The following is a 13,425-nucleotide window of genomic DNA, read 5'->3' on the forward strand; positions in this document are numbered from 1 at the left end:
TCCTAGCTGGCACAGGAATCCCTTGTTATCCCCCCGGAAGAGATTGATGAAGTGGCTGGGGAGAAGGAAGTCTGGGCTTCCCTGCTGAAGCTGCTGCCCCCGCAACCTGATCGGATAAGCCAAGGAAGATGAAGAAGATTAAGACAAAGGACGCAGGGCCAGAAGAGAGGGGTACATATATAAAACAAAGCCGTTCAATACCTACACAAGGCAGAGGATACAAAACAAGCATGGCAACAAAACTGAATAAACGAAAAATAATCTAACGAAATAGCAAGCAGCAGAGAAAACGGGATTTCAACTTGACAATGGTGATTTGCAATTCGACCTTCTCTTGAATTGCCTACATGTAAATACTCTGCCATGGGAAGCAGCTGTGACAATGGAAACTACGCCCACGACCACACACCTGGGGTTTGTGCTATCGAAATACAACCAGGCCACCAAGAAAATGTGACACAGAATGCAGAGATCATGTACTTAGACATTATGTTGAGTCTTACTGAGAAAAGAAAAAAGTTAGCTTCACTCCACGTGCCAATCACTAAGGCACCACATGATACTTTGAGAGACACATATGTACGTGCGAAGACAATCACACAAACACTTCAAAACCCCAAACACATTTGTCTTCTCGTCAAAGCATAATGATCAAAAACAATCCCTGTGCTTCGTTTTACTGACAAGTGTGCATATTTACTGAATCATTTAATCTGTTATAAAGGCCAATTAAGATGTGTGACTTTCATCGAAATTCTAATTGCTGCAATAGCTGCAACTGATACCATTACTCTGTTGATTCGCAGATGCACGCTCTCTCAGTAATAACATTCTATTTGTCAACTTTCTCAACAAATTGTTCCGTCCTGCTGCAGATATGTTGCAACAGTTTTTCTGACTGGCGATTTCGATTGCTCAACACAAGAACAAAAGACAACACTGCCCCCACCAGTGCATAGAAGACTATTTGTCTACAGGCTGAGACTCAGAGTTTCTTCCATTGCATCTTTTTTAATTGTTTATTATGCAGCAAGTAGCGACCTGTTAAAAAGATTCAGTAATATTATGAGTGGTCAACGAATCTATTGAAATTCTGTGTGTGGTCTCCTGTCTTTATTCACTCTATTTTGTTAAGTCACAACTGGCTTTTTTAGGGATTACCCTTTGTGCTTTACCCTATTTCTGAAGGTTGTTGATGACTATGCCCTGGACATTTTACAGTCATTCTAAACCCATCACCTGAATGTCAGCAGTCTCCCCCGTGATTGTGTAGACTTCTAAGCAGTGGCGGGCCGTCAGGGCCTTCTAGGCCTTCTCTGCTGGCCTAAGAAATATCTGAATCATATATTATATTTAGTCCATCAATAATTATTAAATAATTCCAAATGGTCTGTTAGCTTCCTTTCATTGTTTTCCCCCCTGGTTGCACTGCTTCCACATGTGTGTTTTCATATTGAAGCATTTAACCAATCACATTTCAGCCATTATTTGTTGCCAGGGTCAGAAATCTGCCTCAAAGCCTTCACAATAAGTTCTGCAGGCTCTGCTGCATTAAACAAGCGTCGATAAGACTGTTGCTTTAACCAATCTGATTTCGAGTTGGCAACTCCACAATGCCTTGTCGCAGGCGTAGGGATACGTCATTGCCTTGTCGCAGGCGTAGGGATACGTTATCGCTTTCACCAAGCTAGTGATTAGCCAGAGCTAACAAAGTGTATCTGTAGCGAGCTGCACAAGCAAATATATTGTTGTGTTGATTTAAAGCCATTTTCAAGACGGACTATGCCAGAAATACGACATGACAGGCTCGACTTTCAGCATTTGCTTCGATGGCGATAGAAAAGAAGGAAGAAAGAAAGGAGGATGGATATTGTGTACAGTTAAAAAGGATTTTGGTGAGTAAAATATGGCTATATTCCTAAATAATATTTCAATTGTGGGCCCGGTTCTGTTATCTGAAAAGGTCCAGTGTTTGTATTTAATCAATAAATGCTGTTTTCGGTTGGATTTTACCCCATTTTCGGGCAATGTTTGCCGGTACGCCATTGACGTTCATTGCTGTCTTTTCCCGGGAAAATCACCCCCCTGGCCCGGTTGTAATGTCTGAAACACTTTAATCATTAAATGCTGCTAGGAAGTGGATTTTACCCCATTTTTGTGCATTGATTTATTGATTATTTTTATGTGTCACAGCTGTAGAGGTTTTATAGCCATAAAATAGTTTTTGAGGGTTTGATTGATTTGTTGAATGCGCCACGAGAAAATGCACGGACCACCACTGCTTCTAAGTAAGACTGTGAAACCCTTTAAAAGGTTCAGGATAGTTTTGTGAGTGTTTTGAGTAATTTAGTGGGTAAGGGTGTGAGATCATGAAATTCCAAGATTCAACTTTCTCAGAGAATTAAATGTTTTCAAACACTGAAATTTGAAATTTCATTAACTTTAAACACTAATCATCTAAATTAGAAAAAAAATATTTCAGTCTACATAGTAGAGTAGATTCTACAATCATTTCATGACTGAGAAACAACATGGGATTTTTTTTCAGAATTAAAAAAAAAACTAGAGTATGCTGCTCCCTTATTCACATTATAACATTTACATCCGGTAAATACTAACAATTTTTTTGGGGGGGTATTTACATGGGTAGAACTTATAAAGGTGGTGTTGTGTTTTACTAGCGTCCAAATATGATCATTTCACTGAAGTGCATAAAGTAAACAGGGCATATTCATCTGACCTTTAAGTGATTCCATGGGAACATCATCTTGTTGGCTGTGGAGCGTTAACAGTTCACTGTCAAATTTATGTTTGGGATTACTGGTGTTCCACTTAAACAACAATGTGAGAAAAAACAAGAGCATGTAGAACATGCAGCATAGCCTTCTGCCAAATTAACATGGTGGCGGTACAGGATGATGCAGCGCAGCACAGTGTCTGTTTGGAAGGGTTAAGACATTGCTGACATTAGACACCAATGCAGGTCTGCACATCATCCTTTTTTGGCGTGGGATGTTATCTTCTTTTGGAGGGAGAAGAATGTTGCCATTATGTAATGGGAAAAGGACCCTTGACTGGATCTTAAGTTTGTAATCCCTCAATTTTAAAGAATGCAGAGTCGGCGAGAGCTCCGTCCAACCTTCCTGAATGTCTAAATGAAGGATACCTGCTTTGAGAAGTGCTGTTTGTCAAGCAGTTTTGTATAAATGTATGAAATAATGAGATAGCTCAAGTAGGAGACATTTGTGGCTAAATTTGGTTGGGAAAGAAGAATGGGTACTAACATAACACTTACAATCTTTGAACCACAGCCTCCAAAAAAACTAAAATTATTGCGTTTAAATCAAAAAATTCTGAGGGGATTTGGAATACGATGTCGATAAGTGTGTTTTTGTATAGTGTTCCTGAATCCTTTTCAATTGGATATATTGTTCCCAATATTAGATTTTTATATTATAGTTTGTAGGTGGCCTGGTGGTGCGAGTGGTTAGCGTGTCAGCCTCATAGCTTTGGGGTCCTGGGTTCAAATCCAGGTCATATCCACCTTTCTAGAGTTTGCATGTTCTCCCCAGGCCTGCGTGGGTTTCATCCAGGTAGTCCGGTTTCCTCCCACATTCCCAAAAACATGCATGGTAGGCTGATTGAACACTCTAAATTGCCCCTAAATATGAGTGGGTATGGTTGTCCCTCTCCTTGTGCCCTGCCATTGGCTGGCCACCAATTCAGGCTGTCCCCCGCCTCTGGCCTGGAGACAGCTGGGATAGGCTCCAGCACCCCCCGCGACCCTAATGAGGATAAAGCGGTTCAAAAAATCAAATCAAAAGCCTTTATCGTCATTATACAACAGCTGTGTATAACGAAATTGGTGGTGCTACTCCACAAAGTGAAAACATAAATAAGTAATTTAAAAAGTCACGTCCGGGCAAGGTAATTCGAAAACATTGCACAATTTAAGATATTGCACATTGTTATTGCACAATTCTTAATGAAGAAAATGAGATGAGATGAGAGATATTATAGTTTGTGTGGGAGGGTTTTTGAGTGGTTAGCAGGAACCTCACAGTTCCGATGATTGAGAGTTCAATCCAAACTTCCTGTGTGGAGTAGAGTTAGGATTAGGGATTAGAACATTTTCTCCCTGTGCCTGTGTGGGTCTTCTCTAGGTATTCTGGTTCCCTCTCACATACCAAGAACATGTCTGGTAGGCTGATTGAACACACCAAATTATCCGTAGGTATGAGTGTATCCGTGCGTGATTGTCAGTCTCGATTATGCTGCACGGTGTACCCTGCGCCCTCCCCGTTCTTGTCTAGGATTTGCTTCAACACTCTCGCAACCCTTGTAAGGGTAAGGGGCTAATGAATGAATATTATAGTTTGAGGCGTTTTAGGCATAAACAAAGCCAGTGCTGTTTGCAGCCAATTAAAAATGCTCATCTCATACATTTTAAATGTGACTCGTTCTCATTCTGCATGAAGTAATCTTTTTGAGAGTCACTGTGCTATCCTAATGTGATAACAACAATAACAACATAGGCAATTATCCAAATTAAATTAGCTTGTGATAACTGCTGTATTCTTAAATATAACCCGGAACCTGATGTAGGACAATCACATTCCTGGGATATAAGCCTGAACAGTTAAAACGCAATCACCAAATCAATTTCTCTTATTGCTGTGGCAATAGGACAGACAATGAGTATGGAAAAGAGAGGGATCTATCAAAAATTCCCTTTAAGAATTTAAAAAATATATATAATCACCACCCATTTCGCACTATTTGTCGTGTGTATGTCATATTTCTCAAATAGTTCCCCTCTTCAAGGATATGATATTCAACCAAGGATAATGTGAAAAGGTTTGAGGTAAAATAAAAAGATCTGCATAGGGCATATTGCAATCATTAATAAAGGGAGCATTTAGTCGAGGTGGACAGGGCATTTTATGCACACGCGCATTCCTCTTTACCCGTCCGCGTCAAAAAGCCGTCCACTTTGTAGTACATTTTAGACTTTTATAGTGAGGATAAACCGGTACAGAAAATGAATGAATGAATGGACGTACGCGTGTGTATGTGTACGTACCGTGTTGCATTTGTACGTTTTTTTTACCACTTAATAAGGGGAATTGCAATCATAAATAAGAGGAACATTTAGCCGAGGCTGACAGTTATGTAAGAGAATCTTGAAACATGGATAGTGGTTGTCGTGAGGGTACTCGGACGTTTCGTCGAAAGACGTTTGGTCCCCGGACGTTTGGTCCCCGGACGTTTGGGCGACCGGACGTTTGGTAGAACGGACGTTTGGTAGAACGGACGTTTGGTAGAACGGACGTTTGGTAGAACGGACGTTTGGTAGAAACGGGGACCAAACGTCTTTCGACGAAACATCCGGTCACGTTGTGCGACAGCCAATGAGAGCCCAGTAGAGTGACGTGAGGTTCTAAAGTGAGAATAAATGCATCTGTGACAATATTTTCAAAATAAAATAACGTATAAGTAAATGCATTAACATTTATGGGCATTTTGTGAATTGGATCTTTTTCGTATCTCGAGGCACTCATTTGCATCTAAAAAGCTTTTGTAACCTGAAAATATCTTACCTAGGGGCATTCGTAAGTAGAGGTATGACTATACACTACATTGTTTCTTGTGAAACTCAATTAATAATAATTTTTAACATGACCTTTTTTACATTATTAAATCAGGCGTCTTGTTTGAAAGGTTGAAAAGTTGAATAAACGATACTCAATAACTGGCACAACAGATGATAACCCCCATCCCTTAGAAAAGCTGCCAAACCTCTACATGCAAGCAAGCCCCTTCAAAACAGCCCTCCCACCCTCCGTTAAGATGAGGCTACTGAACTATCCTTCTGGTCACACTCATTGTCAAACGAGACTACAGCAGTCAGTTCCCAGTTTTGTGTCAACAGCCAACTGTCTGTCTGGGATGTGTTTAATCATCAGCTTGGAACCATCTGTTGGGGCCCAGTGTACATTGTTTACTGCTGCTGGTCGACTGCTACTTCAAAGACACATGAACATCTTAAAATGTGCTTACTTTAATCGAAAGACAACAGCTATATATGGCTGCCGAAAAGGAAAGGCTCATGTGAAACTTAAAAACTGCGAAATTAAATGCTTATAATTTATTTATGAATATAAAATTGTGTTTTAGGCAGCCCGGTGGACGAGTGGGATATGCTCCAGGCACCCCTGCAACCCTGACGAGGCTGTGCGGTATGGAAGGTGAATGAATGAATGAAAGAATATGCCCATGTCTACCTCTATTCAGAACATGTAGCCTTTGTAGGCGAAAAGGATTTGCTCGAAATAAAGGAAGGTTATATACAGATAAGGATGCACCTCAACATATCTGCCCCCACTCCTCTTGCATTAAGAACAAATGGAGCAGTTAAGAAGAATTAGGAGGGTTGAGTCTTGTGTCACAGTCTTGTTAATGTCCCCAAAAGCTGTTTTTATAACCTCCCCCAGGTCCTGTGACCATATATGACAAGGGATGTAAGAAAGTCCATTTGGAAAAAGCTTTCCATGGGTAAGACGAAAACAAATACATTGTATAGACTTTATTCTGAGAAAGGACTTCGGCTGCAGATGCTTCAGTGTGAACAATGTTATGTTTACAATTACTATGAATCAGTCGCCATCAATTATATTCTAAGCAGACTGTGTATTCATAGTCATGTTGCAATTGGAGCAGACAAGGAAAAATGGATACCTCGGTCAAGTATGTTTTTCTTTGATTATCTTCTTTTGTATTAAAGTGGCTCAGTGTGTCAAATGCCTTTATTACAGATCCCCGTAACCAAACAATAACCATTTAATTGGGTCAAATTGTAATGCGAGCATGTGCAGGCACAACTAACAAATTCCAATGTATCTCAGCAGGCAATATTCACTGCAAAGAAGACAAGTCACAAATTAATTAAAATTGTGTAACTTCATCCTGGTACTGGTCTCATTGGCTGAAATTTTAAGTTAACTAACATATTCAAACATCTCAAACCTTTGGCCTATGTACACTTACTGTACCGGACTTGCACATTTTACTGTAAACTGTCCTTATATAGACTTGAAGAAGCTACACATTGTTTGGATCCTTGTCAACAGAACTGCATCTGGTGTTACCTACAAGCTCGCACACACACTGAAATGATCGATTCTCATCCCAAAAAACAAAATAGAAAATAATTACACATATACACTACAATAAATTGTTACATTAAACAGCGAAAGACCTTCATGGTTGTCATCAAGCCTAGAAGTTACTTACCTATTCAATATGAATGCAGCAAAGGAGAAATACACCGTAGATATATATTTTTTCATCTTCTAAACCGCTTTATCTTCACTAGGCTCATGGGGGGTGCTGGAGCCTATCCCAGCTGCCTTTGGGCACGAGGCAGGGGGCACCCTGAATTGGTGGCCAGCCAATTGCAGGGTAGTGGTTCCTAATGTTCTTGGAGCTACCGAACCCCACCAGTTTCATATGCGCATTCACCGAACCCAACTTTCATGGAAAATATTTTTTTTCTTTCAAATTCAAAATATATACATTCCTCGCATCACTGTTTGGCCAAGCAATGTCACGTGATCATCTGCAGCCATTGAGGGTTAAGCGAGACATGTTATCGTGAATAGACATGATGAGTCGATGTGTCTTGAGCTCCGCGACAGAGGCTCCACCGAACCACTGAGACCGACTCACCGAACCGCTAGGGTTCGATCGAACCCAGGTTAAGAAAGGAAACTGGAGTACCCGGAGGAAACCCACGCAGGCCCGGGAAGAACATGTAAACTCCACACAGGTGGATGTGACCTGGATTTGAATCCAGGACCCCAAAGCTGTGAGGCCAACGCGCTAACTTATATATGATATGTATGTATGTATATATATGTATATATATATATATATATATATATATATATATATATATATATATATATATATATATATGTGTATATATGATATGTATGTATGTATATGTGTATATATGATATGTATGTATGTATATGTGTATATATGATATGTATGTATGTATATATATGTGTATATATGATATGTATGTATGTATGTATATGTGTATATATGATATGTATGTATGTATATGTGTATATATGATATGTATGTGTATATATGATATGTATGTATATATGTGTATATATGATATGTATGTATGTATATGTGTATATATGATATGTATGTATATATATGTGTATATATGATATGCATGTATGTATATATGTGTATATATGATATGTATGTATATGTGTATATATGATATGTATCTATGTATATGTGTATATATGATATGTATGTATGTATATATGTATATGTATGATATGTATGTATGTATATCTATGATATGTATATATATATGTGTATATATGATATGTATGTATATGTGTACATATGTATGTATGTATGTATATATGTGTACATATGATATGTATGTATATATATAAGTGTACATATGATATGTATGTATGTATATATGTGTATATATGACATGTATATATATATATATATATATATATATATATATATATATATATATATATATATATATATATATATATATATATATATATATATGCATTTAAGTCGATCCATGCTTGTAAGGAAGGATCCAGTGATTTGATTCTTGCACAACTTTGGCCCTCAGGCTTGTACATCTTCTTGATGGCGTGCTAATTCCATTGTTTGGTGACCAAGCAACGTGGCACCCGCAGCTTTTTGTGGTGTTGACATAGGCACGGCGTTCCTGAACCTCCACAGGCTCTATTCACAGCGTCACCTGTTTGTTTTTCCGACTGAGAGCTGCCCATAGACCTTCTAAACCACCCTTGTAATCCCTCCGTTCATCAAATACAGTTGAAAGAAAGCATGTTATTACTAAAAATGATCAAGACAGCTCTGCATCAAATCATCACATTCATCAAACTCAAAAACACAGAATTCTCAAAAATCTTTCTTAAAAAAAAAGTTTAACATTTAAGTTTAAAATTTTATCAAATATTATATCACACAATCATCACACTACCAAATCCATGTCTGACAATTTTTTTTTCAAATGATGTGCTTTGTTGTTTATTTTTGTCGTGAAAGAATTTACTCACCAAAAACTGAACCCTCATCAGTTCACCTATTCTCCAAATGTTTTGGGAATGCTTCAGATGGCAAGCAATTTATTCTAAATTATTTAGATATTTGCTCTCTTCATTAGAAAAATAGTGCAATACCCCCAAACCAGAATGATATCCCTTCCATGTGAGGGTCAACGGTTTATGCACCAGTAGTACAACGTGTTTAGCCTTGCAAATAGCGCATAAACGGTCTGCTAAACATTTCCTACTGCATTTTTAGAAGATGGTAAACACTTGCAGCTGTGTGTATCGCTTAAACGGTGAACAGGGAAAACACACAGGACGTGTTAATATTGTCAATCCCTCTCAACCTTTACTCCAATTCCACTGCCTTAATTCATGACTATACATGAATTTTATGTAACATCTTCAAAATTGAAAAAACTAGATTTTAAAAACAGAAAGTCACTGGCTTCTGAAATTGCTCGTTGCGACAACTCCATATTTAGACTGTGCATCATTTAATTGAGTTTAATTTAATTGAATGCTTTTATTGTTGAGCGGCCCGGCGGCTTGAGTAGTTAGCGCGTCGGCCTCACAGCTCTGGGGTCCTGGGTTCAAATCCAGGTTGGTCCACCTGTGTGGAGGTTGCATGTTTTCCTCAGGCTTGCGTGTGTTTTCTCCGGGTACTCCGGTTTCCTCCCACATTCCAAAAACATGTATGGTAGGCCAATTGGGGTTCTCGCAATGCAATTTATCAAAGCTGGGGATTGATGTCTGACACTGAGAAAAAACAACACTAGAAGACTTATGTGAAATTCTAAGTGCCTTGGACAGACTAGAGGGCTTAGAGAACAATACTTGAAAATGCCATGGAACACACTTTTACTTCTATTTTAATTTTAAATAATTTCCCATTATTTTAGGAAATATATATTCAAAATGATTTGCTGAGAACCTTAATTCAAAGATTAATCTCAACATTTTCTATGCTGGTGTAAGTTTTCTGGAGTAGGATTTCTGGATTTACAATTTCATTACAGTAGTACTTACTGTTACTACTACTTTATTTTCTCAATTTCTTCTGTCACGTACTGTTCTGCGTGATCTCCAAATGGCTACTACTTTAAACCCAAGGATAAAATTTAAAAAATATATATAAATATATAAATTAGCAGCACAATGTAGGACACACTTGTATTTAGAAATATGTCCAGCGGGGGGGCAGTACATGCCCTTGTTATTCTTAAATGAATGTTATCTGTAACGGGCCGAGGTTGAAAAACATGTACACACGATCCGGGGGCGGGGCGAGGGCTTCTGCGAAACGTCCGTTCGGCGAACTGTCCATCGGCCAAACGTCCATTGGCGAAACGTCTTTCGGCGAATCGTCCGGTCACGTGTAAAACTAGTGTTAAACTTTGACTTAGGCGGGCTGAGCTTTAAGTCATATTTGATTTGTTGCAGCAGAGTTGAATAAAAGGTTAACATTTTCAGCAGGATCTAATGATTGTGCAAAATCCAGTCTTGTAAATCCTCCTCATTTACAGAAGAGAACACCTGTTTTTCTACATCCATTTATTTGTAAACACCATGAAATGAAACATATACAAGGCCCGAAAGAGGAATAAAGTGCAAAATGCAGTCTATTGAGATATGTAAATTTCATGCTTTTGTACACATATTGAAGAAATCCAACTTGTTTGTATAAATGTTTTGAAGAAGATCTAATTCAAAGACGTATGCACGTACATCCTGTGAATGTTCAGATTAATTTCAATTAAACGAAAGATTAAGACATCTTGTTATTTGTTTATCATTACTAGTGTAACACACTTCATTTTGCCTCTTCCTGTGATTTATACAAAAACCAGGTGTGGGAATTTAAGGAATTTGAAAGAGTTTACTTACTTTTTCCTCCCACTGTATAGAGACAGAAGAAAATTTAGACTCGGTTTCATACTGTCACCAAATGGAAACTGAAGCTGTGATTGAAGCACTACACTGCTAGTGACTAATTGGGAATCACCGCCCAGAGGATTTTCCCCCTTGAGGTCTTATCTACTTCCTCTGGCTTTAGATCATCCCACAAGAAAATCCAATCTTTTTGATGTATGTGTCTCTCTGCTCTAATGCTCGCCTTTACTGTCTCTTATGAGAAGCAATATGTGGAAATATGGCTCTATTAAAGCTATATAATGTTAAGCTTATGAAGCCAGCAAAAATTTAATTTTAGCCTTTCATTCATGGATTACAGTAAAAAATATAATGTATGTATGGGTAAAAAAATGATAATAGGGCATCTACAGCACAGGTGTCAAAGAGGCGGCCCGGGGGCCAAATCTGGCCCGAGGCATCATTTTGTGTGGCCCGGGAAAGTAAATCATGAGTGCGGAGTTTCTGTTTTAGGATCAAATTAAAATGAATAGTATAGATGTATATTAAATTCCCTGATTTCCCCCCTTTTAAATCAATAATTGTAATTTTTTAATCATTTTTTTTCTGTGTTTTTAGTTCAAAAATCATTTTGTAAAATCTAAAAATATATAAAAAAAAAAGCTAAAACAAACATTGTTTTAGATCTATAAAAAAACTGAATATTCAAGGCTTTTAATCCAGTTCTTTTAATCCATTTTTTAAAAAAAAATCGAAATATTATATCTAAAATGGTCCGGCCCACGTGAAATCAAGTTGACGTTAAAGCGGCCCATGAACCTAACCGAGTCTGACACCCTTGATCTACAGTGAAGTCTGTCATATTTATACTGCTAATATATTTAAAAATCTCACTATCATATAAGGGAAAGGTCAGTTATGTACTTTCAAGGCTCAAAAAGGTTTATTTTCCTTCATTTTTTTGGTTCTGTCATTTTAAATCTTTAAAACTACTGCAGAGTATGAGTGTGAGCATGAATGCTTATCTGTCTTCTTGCGCTCTGCGATTGGCTGGCCACCAATTCAGGGTGTGCCCCACCTGATGCCCTGAGAGAGAAAAAGATGGAGGACTCAATCTCCAATAGGGTCCTACGTCCCTCTGTGGATTTTGCATGTTTCTCCATGCCCCCGTGAGTTTTCTTCAGGGACTCCGGTTTCCTTCCACATCCCAAAAACATGCTGGGTGAACACTCTAATTTGTCCATAGGTATGAGTGAGAGTATGAATGGTTGTCTTTCTCCTTGTGCTTTGTGATTGATTGCCTGGCAACCAATTTATGGCTCCAGCACCCCCGCGATCCTCGTGAGGATAAGCAGAATGGAAAATGAATGAACGGAATTTATTAAATTCAATCAATTTTTATTTAAACTACAATACAATAGTCAATTTACCCAACAACACAAGAGCATAACTCACAGAGAGCATTTGACTGCCCACTAACGATTATTTGTTAATTCTGATTTATTTTAAATGTGACTTGTAGGTACGAGTGAATTGACACATATCTGTACCCTGATAAGCCAGTCTAACTTTTGCCATGTACAAGATACATGACAAGGCAGTTTGGGGTGTATTTTAAATTTCTAAAGGCGAGACTAACAAGTACAGATTGAATCAGACCTATGATGGAAGAACAGATGTATCGATATCTTCACAAAAGTAATAAACGAAAACTCCAAAGCACATCACCTTACGAGGAGAAATCATTTAACCATGGCTTTTTTCATCATTGTTTTTTTTCTTTTTTTCAGACATTTGACATTCATTTTTTTCCCTCTCATTACACGACATCATTAATTCTTACTCTGATTATGGTAGCAACCTTAGTTTACATAACCTATAAAGCTACAGCAACCTTGACAAAGACAAAAGAACTGGTCTCATGAAGGACTGATCGGGGTGGAGGATGTCTGTTTTAAACACAGAATCAAAACAATAACACCTAACAATCACCTTTTTCAATAGGAAAATCTCGGCTAACCATTGAGAACTGTGTTAGAACGATAAAATCTAAAGTTAAAGCTAACTCTGTGCTTGTAATAAGCACTGTTCATTTGTTAGAAACATTGAACAGCGTGAGGGTCACATTTCTGCAGGTGAATTGTGGCTATTTGACTTGTCATGTGTTTCTCTTTAGTTGTGTTGCTTTACCTTTGCTTTCCATTAGGGTCGGAAATTATTAGTGATGTGTTTTACTCTGCAGGAAGGGAGGAATTGTATCCATCTATCTCTCTCTTTTACTTTAGTCTTGGCAGCTCTTTAGATAGGTGACAATATATATTATCAAAAAGATCTGTATAGCCTTACATACGGCACATTAAAGTTTGTGCCACCAGGCGTATTTGCTCCTTCCGCCTCATCATTTAAGACAACAAAGTTAGTC

This window comes from Stigmatopora argus, chromosome 18, assembly GCF_051989625.1.
Source record: "Stigmatopora argus isolate UIUO_Sarg chromosome 18, RoL_Sarg_1.0, whole genome shotgun sequence".
NCBI lineage: Eukaryota > Metazoa > Chordata > Actinopteri > Syngnathiformes > Syngnathidae > Stigmatopora > Stigmatopora argus.